We start from the raw sequence: 12,976 nt of genomic DNA on the forward strand, positions 1-12,976 counted from the left end.
TCTCTTTCTCTCAGTTTGAGATGCTTACTGACATATTTTACAAGTTCTTCTTGACTACTTTGAGAACCTTCCAGACTTCAGCTGATTCCTGAGACTCTTTTCCTCTGTTCGCAACACTTACTGATATGATTGCTACTCTACCTGGTGTATTAGGTTCCTCCCAATATACCCGAGGCTTTTTATCCTCTTAGTTGTATCGAGACACTTCCTTTCTGTTTGAGACCCTTATCTATATCTTCAAGACGTTTCTGACATGCTTCCCAACTCAAAATCACTTAGTGAAATGTTTAAGACCCTTCCAGAAGTATTCAAGACACTTACTGAACCTCAGACAAATGTTCTTCACAACTACTTTGAGATCCTTCCAGTCTGATTGAGAGGATTCACGATGCATTTCAGATCCTTCCTCTCTCTTGACACTCCCTATCATGTTCAAGACACATCTTGTCATGTCTGAGACTCTTCCTGATGATAATGAGCCCCTCCCCCTCCCATGTATTTGAAACACTCTGTGACATGCATAACCCTTCTTGATGTATTTGAGACCCTCCCTTCTGGACAGGTATGTGAAGTGTTTGGGACTGTTCCTCTCTGAGACATGTCCTGGCTTGCTGGAGATGATTCATGATATGTCTGCAACTTCCTGACTTGTATGAGATACTTCCTCATATGCTGGAGACTGTTCTCTACACACTTGCTATTCTTTCTGATAGTTTTGAAAATCTTCTTGCTGTCTTTGAGACACTTCCTGACTGTTTGAGACCATTCGTGACATATCTGAGATTCTTCCTGTCTCTCTGTAATCATTCCTGACAGATTTGAGAACGTTCCTTTCCTATTTGTGATTCTTCCTGATGTATTTGAGAGTCTTCATAAATCTTTGAAACTCTTCCTGACATTTGTGAAATCTTTTCTAACTTGCTTGAGACTCTTCTCGACTTGTTTGAGTATCTTCCTGACATGGTTAAGACTCACAAATGAACTTGAGCCACTTCCTACAGTTCAGTAAACCTGACTGATTTATTTATGGTCCATCCTCACTACCTTGAGAATATTCCTCACTTATTTGAGATGCTTCCTTATGTATTTGAGACTTTCCGTCTCTGTTCTAGACTGTTCTGGAGAAGTTTAAGACGCTTCCAGTCATGTGTGAGATTTTTCCTCACATATCTGAGAACCTCCCTGACATATTTAAATCCCTTCCAGACATGTTTTAGAGCATCCACGACTTCTTTGAGACTCTTCCTGATACACTAGGAACATTTATTTCTACTTGCTTGAAATCTTTCCTCCTCAACTTACTTGAAAACTTGACAAGTTTGAGACTCTTCTGGAGGTATTTAGATGTCTTTCTCTCTGAGACCTTTATGTACTTGTTTGACTTGTTTGAGAATATTCCCTATGCATGCGAGACCCTTCCTCTCTACTTGCGATATTCCTAATAGGTTTGAGAAACTTCTTGACCTGTGTGCTACTCTTCCTGATGTATTTGAAAGCCTTCCTAATTCATTTGAGTCCTTCCCTTCCTAAGATGTTGATTCTCTGGGTTGTATCAGAGACACTCCATTTTCTTTTGAGACTCTTACTGACTTATTCATAATCCTTCCTTATTACTTTGAGAAGCTTCCAGTCTGGTTTGAGAGGATATATGATATATTTCAGATCCTTCTTCTCTCTTTGTAATACTTTTTGTCATGTTTGAAGCACATCTTGACATGATGAGTCTCTTCCTGTCTACTTGAGATGTACCTGCTATGTTTGAAACACTTGAGATGATTTGTAATGGTTGAGACACTGTTTCTCTAATTGTGACCCTTTGTGTTTGAAAGGGTGAAATACTTTTGAAACACGAATTTCACAACGAATCGCCAGTCCAGGTTCGATACATGATACAGGATGTTCGGGGCTGGTGTACAGGGATGAACCAGAGGGATGGGATGGGGAGAGAGGTGGGAGGGGGGTTCAAGATGGGGAACACATGTACACCCAGGGCAAATTCATGTCAATGTATGGCAAAACCAATACAATAATGTAAAGTAATTAGCCTCCAATTAAAATAAATAAATTAAAAAAAACACATTTTAAAGGGTGAAACATGTTTGAAACACTTCTTGACAGTTTGAGAACCTTCCAAATAGATGACACTTTTCCTAAATTGCTGGACTGTTTAGGACCATTAGAATGGGCTTCTCTGGTGGCTCAGACAGTAAAAATCTGCCTGCAATGTGGGAGACCTGGGTTCAGATCCTGGATCAGGAAAATCCCCTGGAGAAGGGAAGGGCAGTCCACTCTAGTATTCTTGCCTGGAAAATCCCATGGACAGAGGAGGCTGGCGGGCTACAGTCCATGGAGTCACAAAGAGTTGGACACAACTAAGCAACTAACACTTTTACTTTCACTTTAGGACCATTAGAGACATATTTTACACTCTGTCTGACAAATTTGAGATACTTTCTTACCAGTGTCAGACCCTTCCTGGCTTGTTTGAGTTGACTCAGTTCAGTTTAGTCGCTCAGTCGTGCCCGACTCTTTGCGACCCATGAATCACAGCACGCCAGGCCTCCCTGTCCATCACCAACTCCCGGAGTTCACTCAAACTCATGTCCATCGAGTCGGTGATGCTATCCAGCCATCTCATTCTCTGTCGTCCCCGTCTCCTCCCACCCCCAATCCCTCCTAGCATCAGACTCTTTTCCAGTGAGTCAACTCGTCACATGAGGTGGCCAAAGTATTGGAGTTTCAGCTTTAGCATCAGTCCTTCCAATGAACACCCAGGATTGATCTCCTTTAGAATGGACTGGTTGGATCTCCTTGCAGTCCAAGGGACTCTCAGGAGTCTTCTCCAGTACCACAATTCAAAAGCATCAATTCTTCGGTGATCAGCTTTCTTCACAGTCCAACTCTCACATCCATACATGACCACGGGAAAAACCACAGCCTTGACTAGACAGACTTTTGTTGGCAAAGTAATGTCTCTGCTTTTTAATATGCTATCTAGGTTGGTCATAACTTTCCTTCCAAGGAGCAAGCGTCTTTTAATTTCAGTTCAGTTCAATTCAGTAGCTCGGTTGTGTCTGACTCTTTGCAGCCCCATGAACCACAGCACGCCAGGCCTCCCTGTCCATCACCAACTCTTGCAGTCCACCCAAACCCATGTCCATTGAGTCAGTGATGCCATCCAACCATCTCATCCTCTGTCGTCCCCTTCTTCTCCTGCCCTCAATCTTTCCCAGCATCACCCTGTCCATCACCAACTCCCAGGAGTAAGCATCTTTTAATTTCATGGCTGCAATCACCATCTGCAGGGATTTTGGAGCCCAAAAAAACAAAGTCAGCCACTGTTTCCACTGTTGAGTTGACTACTCTATTAGATATTCCTCTTGACTATCTTAGTCTCTTCCTGCTAATAAAATGACTCCTGGTATATTTGAGATCCTCCCTAATGTATTGCCATCTTTCCTATCTATTTGACCCTTTCTCATAAAATTTTAAGATCTTTATTTTTTGAGATCCTTCTTAGAGATTTGATACTTTTCTTGATTACATGACACCTTTCCTTTGAATGTGAGACCTTTTGTGATGTATTTAAGATGTTCATTTCAGTTTGGAGCCCTTACTAACACATTATGAGATCTTCCTGACTATGTTGAGATGATTTCTGTTGTATTTGAGACACTTCCTCTCTCTTTGAGAGCATTTATGATACATTTGTGACACTTCCTGATCTATTTCAACCTTTCCTATATGACTGAGACCCTTCTTGTTTTATCTATGACCCTTCCTGAGATAATTGAAACTCTTCCTTACTATATGGCTTCCCCAATAGTTCAGCTGGTAAAGAACCTGACTGCCAATGCAAGATACACAAGAGACACGAGTTCGATCCCTGGGTCAGTAAGATCCCCTGGAGAAGGAAATGACAGCCCACTCTAGTATTCTTGTCTGGAAAATTCCATGGACAGTGGAGCCTGGTGGGCTACAGTCCATAGGGTCACAAAGAGTCAGACACGACTGAGTGTACTCACACACACATACACACACACTTTACCATATGGCTCAGCAATTTCACTTCTAGGTATATACTCCCTAAAAAATAAAAACTGATGTTCACACAAAACTTGTACTCAAATGTTCATAGTAAAATATATTATATTGTTTCTATTTTTTGGCTATTATGAATTTCTATTATTAATATAATAATAATAATCGACCAGTTCAGGGTCGATGCATGTTACAGGATGCTCGGGGCTGGTGTGCGGGGATGACCCAGAGGGAGGATAAAGGGAGGAGGGAGGTGGGAGGGGAGTTCAGGAAGGGGAACTCATGTACACCCGGGGCAGATTCATGTCAATGTATGGCAAAACCAACCAATATAATATTGTAAAATAATTAGACTCCAATAAAAAAAAAAGGAAAAAAAATAGAAACAACCCAAATGTCTATCAACTGATGAATAAATAAAATGTGATATATCCATATAATGGATAAAAAATGAAATAACTCATATATACTACAGCATAGATGGATCTAGAAAACATTACACTAAGGGAAAGAAACCAGGGAAGAAAAGGTCACATATTATATGATTCCATTTATAAGACATGTCAAGATAGGCAAATTCATAGAGACAGAAAGTAGATTAGTCATTGTCACTAGCTTTGGGTAGGGAGAATGGTGAGTGACTGCTAAAAGGCATGGGGTTTATTCTTAGAGTGATGAAAATATTCTGCAATTAGATAGTGGTGATGGTGGCAAGACCCTGTATACACACTAAAAGCCACTAAATTATATACTTTAAAGTAGTGAATATTACTGGATGTGAATTATGACAACAAGAAACTCTATTACAAAAACAACAAACTCTTCCTGATGACTTTCAATTTGATACACTTAAATTCTGTTCTGACTTTTTAAGACCTTTAAGAACATGTTTGAGACATGTAAACATACTCCTCCTGGTTTTTTTTTGTTTTAAGGTTACGCATGGCTTTATTTTTCTCCAGCTTTATTGAGATGTACTTGACATTTAACATTGTGTAACTTTAAGGAATACAATGTGATCATCTGATACATGTGTATATTGTGAAATGATTACCACAATAAGGTTAGTTAACACCTCCATTACCTAATATAATTACCTTTTCTATGTGTGTGGTGAGAACATTTAAGATGAACTCTCTCAGCAACTTTCAAGTATATAATAAACTATTGTTAAATATACTCACCATACTATACATTAGATCTCCAGAACCTGTTCATCTTATAAGTTTATACTTTTTGACCAACAAATCCCATTTCTCCCAAAACCACCATCCCCACACCAGTTGCTGGCAACTGCCATTATATTCTGTTTCTATGAGTTCAGTCTTGTTAGAGTCCATATATTAATGAGATAATTCAGCATTTATCTTTATCTGACTTATTTTATTTAACATAATGCCCTCAAGGTCCATCCAGGTTTTCACAAATGTATTTCCTGCCATTTTATGGCTGAATAATATTCCTGCGTGTATATGTATATATCACATTTTCTTCATCCATTCATCAACTAATGGACCTTTAGCTTATTTCCTTGTATTGACTGTTGTTAATAAAGCCACACTGAACATAGGAGTGCAGATATCTATTTCAGATCCTAATTTCATTTCCTTTGGATATATACCCAGAAATGGGATTGCTAAATCATATGGTAGCTCTATTTTCAAGTTTTTAAGGAACCTCTATACTGTTTTCCAAATGGCTGTACCAATTTACATTCCCACCAACGTCAGCAAATGTTTTTTTCTGCATCCTTGCCAACACTTGTTATCTCTTATCTTTTTTATGATAACTATTCTAAAAGTATGACGTGATAGCTGTGTTTTGATCTGCATCTCCGTGATGATTGGTGATATTGAGCACTTTTTCATGACTTGTTGGCCATTTGTATGTATTCTTCGGGAAAATGTCTTTTCAGGCCTTTTAACCATTTTTAACTGTTTTTTTTTTTTTTTTTTGCTATTGAGTTGTATGAGTGCCTTATCTATTTTGGATGTTAGCCTATCATCAGATACAAGGTCTGCAAATATTTTCTCCTATTCCATAGGTTGTCTTTTCATTTTGTTTCTTCTTTCACTGTGCAGAAGCTTTTTACGTTGCTCTAGTCCCACTCATTTATTTTTGCTTTCATTGCTTGTGCTTTTGGTGTCATATAAAAAAATCACTGCCAAAAATCATTAAGGAATTTTTCCCTTATGTTTTTTTCTGGGAGTTTTACGGGTTCAGGTCTTATATCTAAGTCTTTAATCAATTTTGAGTTAATTTTTGTGAGTGATGTAACATAGGGATCCATTTCATTATTTTACGTGTGAATATCCAGTTTTCCTCAGAGTATTCTCGGCTCCCTTGTCAAATATTGTTGACAGTATGTGCATGGTTTTGAATATAGGGGTGCCTATAGTTTTTCAAATTAGTATTTTCATATTCTTGAGATAAATACCCAGAAGTAAAATAGTTGGGTCATATGGTAGTTCCCTTATGGCTCAGCTGGTGAAGAATCCACCTGCAATGTGTGAGACCTGGGTTCGATCCCTGGGTTGGGAAGATTCCCTGGAGAAGGGAAAGGCTACCCACTCTAGTATTCTGGCCTATGTTTTCTTCTGGGGATTTTATGGTTTCAGGTCCTACATGCATGTCTTTAATCCACTTTGAGTTCCTATTTGTTTGTGGCATAGGATAACGGTCTAGATTCATTCTTTTACATATGGCTGTTCAATTTTACCAGCACCATTTATTGAACAGACTTCCCTTTCTTCACTGTATGTTCTTTCTCTTTTGTCATAAACTAATTGTCCATACATGTGTGGGTTTATTTCTGGGCTCTCATTTCTGTTTCATTGATCTGTGTGTCTGCTTTTGTGCTGGTACCATACTGTTTTGATTAAACGGCTTTGTAGTATAGTTTGAAATCAAGGACCATGATACCTCCAGCTTCATTCTCCTTTCTCAAGTCACTCTTTGTGATTCCATGGACTGTAGTCTGCCAGGCTCCTCTGTCCCTGGGATCCTCCAGGCAAGAATCCTGGAGCAGGTTGTCGTTCCATTTTTCCATTTTTTTCTAGGTCATACAATTTTTCACTGTATAATTCATAATAATCCTTATTATCTTTTATATTTTCCACATAGCCCCCACTCCTTGGGTGGAAGATCTACTTCAGGTGCAGTACACTGAGAATACTAGGGCATTGATCACTCTTGTCCCAACTTGTTCATGAGGCAGAGGTTTCATGAAGGAAGAAGAAAACTGAAAAGACCAGAGGCTACCAAACCCTGCTCAGTGCCCAGCTCCTAAAGCAGAAAGAAGCATGTTACTTTTCCTCTCCCCAGCTATGGAGCCATGGCTTAGAAATTTTGCCCAAAGGGAGAGGCAGACCATGAAACTGAGCCCTGGACTCTTTCCAAAGGAACTAACTCAAGTCTAAGGATACTATCAAAAACAATGCAGGAACAGTGGAAAGTGATTAGGAGGAGACTGATAGTTTCATTATAGACACAAACTAAATCACAGGCCAGCTAGTTTACAGGGAAAACCAGTGAGAGTGACAGCTAGAATACCCCTTCTAGGGTCAGAAGAACCCTCAAAGCTTGACCTCAAATACTATCCCTCTAAACTAATCTGGCGGAGAAGGCAATGGCAAGCCACTCCAGTACTCTTGCCTAGAAAATCCCATGGATGGAGGAGCCTGGTAGGCTGCAGTCCGTAGGGTCGCCAAGGGTTGGACACGACTGAGCGACTTCACTTTCACTTTTCACTTTCACACATTGGAGAAGGAAATGGCAACCCACTCCAGTGTTCTTGCCTGGAGAATCCCAGGGAAGGGGGAGCCTGGTGGGCTTCCGTCTATGGGATCACACAGAGTCGGACACGACTGAAGTGACTTAGCAGCAGCAGCAGCAAACTAATCTGGATTTAAAGGGTTCCAATTTATTCCCCAGGGCATTGTTGAAAGCAATAGAGCAATCAGCCAGCAACTAGTGGGTTTAACAGCTGGGTGTGATCAGGGAAAGAGAGCTTCAAAATGAGTCCTGCTAAAACTTTCATCCCAGACCGATTGCTCATTCTCAAGACTTTGCCCTCTGAGGAGCAATATCAGAGGTTTCACATTGAAGGGGAAATCAACTTCACTAAAATAATCCAGCCAGTCACTAAGCAAGTAAACAAACAACAATAACTAGCCTCAGGGGCAAGAGAATCAGTGTCCAGAGTTGCTATAATACTTTATATAAAATGTCCAGTTTTCAACAAAAAATTACAAGACATGAAAACAAACAGGAATGTATGATTCATACACAGGGAAAAAATCAGGTAACAGAACCTGTCTGTGAGAGCAGTAAGATTTAATAGACCAAGACGTCAAAGTAGCCATTATAAATATATTCAAAGAACTAAAGGAAATCATGCTTAAAGGAGAGAAAGGTATGATCACTATGATTGACTGAATGTCTGTGTTCCCCTCGAAATCCACATGCTGAAGTCTAATCCCTAATGTTATCGTATTTGGAGGCAGTTCCTTTGGGAGATAATTAGATCATGAGGGTAGAGCCCTTAAGAATGGGATTACTGCCCTTATAAAGAGACCCCAGAGAGATCTCTTGCCCCTTTTGCCTTGTTAAGATACAGTGAAAACTCAGCTGTCTATGAACCAGGAAGCAGACCTTTACCAAATATGCCACCACATTGATCTTGGATTTCCCAGCCTTCAGAACTGTGAGAAATAAATGTTTCTTGTTAAAGCTTCCCGGTCTGTGGTATTTTGTTATAGCGGCCCTAACCAACTAAGAGAATAACCATGTCTTATCAAGTAGGAGTAGCAATAAAGAGATTGTTGTTGTTCAGTCAGTGTTCTCTGGAGATATAATAAAGAGAGGTTATTAAAAAAAGAACAAAATGTGAATTCTGGAGTTGGAAATATAATAACTGAGACTTTCAGTATCTGATTTGGCATGTAAGAAGCTTTGGAAGTTGCCACTCTGTCTTAAAACCTAATGAAAAGTTGAACAGACTGAAAAAGCAACAGCTGTTCTTGGATTTGTAAGAGGGGAGAACATAGGGCAAATTACTACCCCAAGATGGAAGAGACAGACTAGTGAACACAGGAAGTCACAGCTCACTTGAACAGACTCACCAGTAGAAATGACCATAGGAACCACTGCAAGGGTAGAAAAATCTGAACTGTAATTGATGAATTGCTAGAGGCTCAGTATGCAACTCTGAAAGCTAAAAACTCCGGAGGGACTCAATTAAGGGGGTTTCCATAATATTGTGAGATTTACCTCCAGGATTCAACCAATTTCCTACAGTTAATGTTGGAGTAAAATCCCCTCATAGGGATGGGAAAAGGAAAGGAAGTATTTTGACATACACTATCACACTCTGTTCTTAACAATATCTGCCTTCATGGGAAATTAATTAAACAGAGTCTAACCTGAGTTGACTCACTGGAAAAGAGTCTGATGCTAGGAGGGATTGGGGGTGGGAGGAGATGGGGACGACAGAGAATGAGATGGCTGGATGGCATCACCAACTCGATGGACATGAGTTTGAGTGAACTCCAGGAGCTGGTGATGGACAGGGAGGCCTGGCGTGCTGTGATTCATGGGGTCGCAGAGAGTCGGACACGACTGAGCGACTGAACTGAACTGAACCTGTTGAGGTATTATAAAAACCTAACTGACCTAGGGGGAAGGGAAATACCCAACTACAGCCCATTATAGACATCCTGCCCCAACTATAGGAGAAGAAAAAACTATAAACTCTTGTGAAGTTCACAGTCCAGAGGCATAGTGTCACTAAAAGACTGAGATCTAATCGCAGGACTGTATAATCCTCTCCTTCCCCCAACACCTCACCACCACATTACTAAGGCCTGTTTACAGGAGTTCCTTTTACGCAGTACATCATGTCTGGCTGCTAAGAAAAAATTACAAGATACCACAAGGCAAAAAACACACTTTGAAGTGAGAGTAAGCCTCAGAAGCAGACATGGGAGGAATGTTGGAATTATCAGATCAGGAATTTAAAACAACTATGATTAAACTACTAAGGGCCCTAATAGATAAAGTATGCAGCATGTAAAAACAGATGGGCAATGTAAGCAGAGAGATAAGAATCCTAAGAAACAGCCACAAAGAAATTTTAGAGATTAAAAACACTGTAACAGAAATGAAGAATGCCTTTGATGGGCTTATTAGTATACTGGACATGGCTGAGGAAAGAATCTCTGAGCTAGAGGATACTTCAATAAAATCCTCAAAAACTGAAAGCAAAGAGAACACAGTCTGAAAAAAGAAAAACAGATAAAAATATCCAAGGTCTATGGAACAACTTTTAAAAAAAAAAAAAGTATAACATCAGCATAATGAGAATATCATAAGGAGAAGAAGGAACAGAAGAAATATTTGAAACAATAATGACTGAGAATTTCCCCTACATCAACGTCAAACACCAAACCACAGGTACAGGAAGCTCAAGGAATGCAAAGCAGGATAAATGACAATAAAACTACACCTCAGCATATGATTTCCAACTACAGAAAATCAAAGATAAAGAAAAAGCCTAAAAGAAGTCAGTGGTTTAAAAAACAAACAAAACAGCAAGAACTATAACAAAACACCACAACATCTTACCTACAGAGGAACAAAGATAAGAAGTACAAAGATAAGAACTATTCCTCAGAAGCCACACAAACAAGAGGATGAAGTGAAACATTTAAAGTGTTGAGAGGAAAAAATCCAACAACCTAGAATTCTTTACCCCGCAAAATTAACCTTCAAAGATGAAGGAGAAATAGACTTTCTCAGCCGAACAAAAGTTGAGAGAATTTGTTGCCAGTACACCTGCCATGCAAGAAGTGTTAAAAGGTGTTCTTTTAAGAGAAGGAAAATAATATAGGTCAGAAACTCAACCTGCATAAAGTAAGGAAAAATATCAAAGAAGGAGTAAGTAAAGATAAAATTAAAACTTTTCTCTTTCTTATTCTTAGTTGACCTAACAGACAACAGTTTGTTCAAAATAATAATACCAACAATGTATTTGATTATGTATGCTTAATGTATATATCACATATATAGATATATACTTATGTATGCTTAGATATGGGCTTCCCTTGTGGCTCAGTGGTAAAGAATCCACCTGCCAATGCAGGAAACGGGGGTTCAATCCCTGGGTCAGAAAGATCTGGAAAAGGAAATGGCAACCCACTCTAGTATTCTTGCTTGGGAAATCCCATGGACAGAGGAGCCTGGAGGGCTACAGTCCATGGGGTCACAAAAGAGTCAGACATGACTTAGCCACTAAATAACAACAGTAATCAAAATTAAGTCACAATCACTATATTAATTTCAGACAGAACAAACTTCAAAGCAAGGAACATTATCGAAGATAAAGAAGGGCATTACACAATGATAAAGGGGTCAGTTCCACAAAAAGACACAACAATCATTAATGTGTATGTGCCTAACAACAGAGGGTTAAACTATGTGAGTCCAAAACTAATAAAATCGCAAAGAGATGTAGATGAGTCCACTAACATAATTGGAGACTTCAACTGTATCAGAAATGGAGAGTGCACAGAAACATTTTCCAAGACCATATGTTAGGCCATAATACAAATGTCAATCAATTTAAAAGGATTGAAATAATAGGAAATATGTTCTCTAATCACAGCAGAATGATATTAGAAATCAATAAGTGAAAGAAATTTAGAAAATTCACAAATAAGAGGAAATTAAATAACACTCCACTCTTATTTGCTTGAGACCTTTTCTGAGGTGTTTGAGGTTCCCCCTTACTACTTAAGTCTTCGTATCAGACTGAGACATTTTTTGACATGTTTGAGATCCTTCTTTGTCACAAATAAAACGTTTTATTTGTCATCACTAAAAGTATGAATTTTTTAACTGATTCTTGGACTGGGCTCATATCCATCAGCCTATTCAACTTGAGTACCTGTCCAATCCTTGATACCTTTCCAGAACTACAACCGTCACCTTATGAAGCCCCATGAGTTTTCCCAATTCAAACTTGGGCTTCTTCAGAACCCTTACTTCTCTCACAATGACATCCTGGAGTGGATAAGTACTTTGGCAAATCTCATCTATGTCTTTTCCAGTACTGTCTGGAATCAATTTATTGACCACGTCTTTCAAGTTGTTTGTCTATAACTCTAGGATCATGATTTTCATCATCATCTTCTGGATTTGGCAGACCTATTGCTGCTGAGTGTAAGAGATCTCCCAAATCTAATTGTTGCATTTTTAAATAAAATAGACAAACCAAATAACTTTCAGTAGTCTTGACACTGACATGAGCTTCAATCACAGGCTGCCATTTTTTGACCATGCAGCACATTTTGTCACAGGTAAACTCCATGCCATAAAGTTAGGTAGCTTTGCCCCGAAGAGCCTCAGTAATTAGCTTGAGTATTCTGTATGCAACTTCATCATCCTGCAGATCAACAAGGCTCATTTCAAGAACATGATATAATTTGAGTTCTTGAGTTCTCATGACTAGTGTTTTTCCAATATTTCTTGTATTGAACATAACTGGTGCTTTCACATCATACCAATCTTTCTAAGGAATTGAATCAACCACTTTCTTCTTGGTTTCCTTTTTGCCACCTTTCATTAGGTACCTGTTCCTGCCTACCATCAAGGCACTGCTGCTCAGAGCACTTCATTCATTTTTAGACTCTGACTTCTCTGTCCTGACATGTGTTTTATTTTCCCCTATCTATTGAGACTCTCCCTGACTTGTTCTACCCTCTTCCTGACGTATTTGAGACCCATCCTTATATATATATATAGGAAAATATAGGGGAAAATTAGTAGCCTACTAACAGCCTCTTGTTTTAAAACTTAGAAATTTTTAATTTGGCTTTAAAAATTTCCCCTCTCTGACAAGACCAAAAAAAAGTGGAATTTTCCTCCCTTTTCCCTT

The 12,976-nt window shown here is 39.1% G+C and overlaps 1 pseudogene; it reads right to left on the bottom strand.

Annotated features, from left to right (window-relative positions):
- Nucleotides 1-11,933: 11,933 nt before the first annotated feature.
- On the bottom strand, nt 11,934-12,688 carry LOC129563859 (small ribosomal subunit protein eS1 pseudogene; annotated as a pseudogene).
- Nucleotides 12,689-12,976: the final 288 nt, after the last annotated feature.

This window comes from Moschus berezovskii, chromosome X (assembly GCF_049115385.1).
Source record: "Moschus berezovskii isolate FMDL1 chromosome X, NW_MosBer_1.0, whole genome shotgun sequence".
In the NCBI taxonomy this organism is placed as follows: domain Eukaryota; kingdom Metazoa; phylum Chordata; class Mammalia; order Artiodactyla; family Moschidae; genus Moschus; species Moschus berezovskii.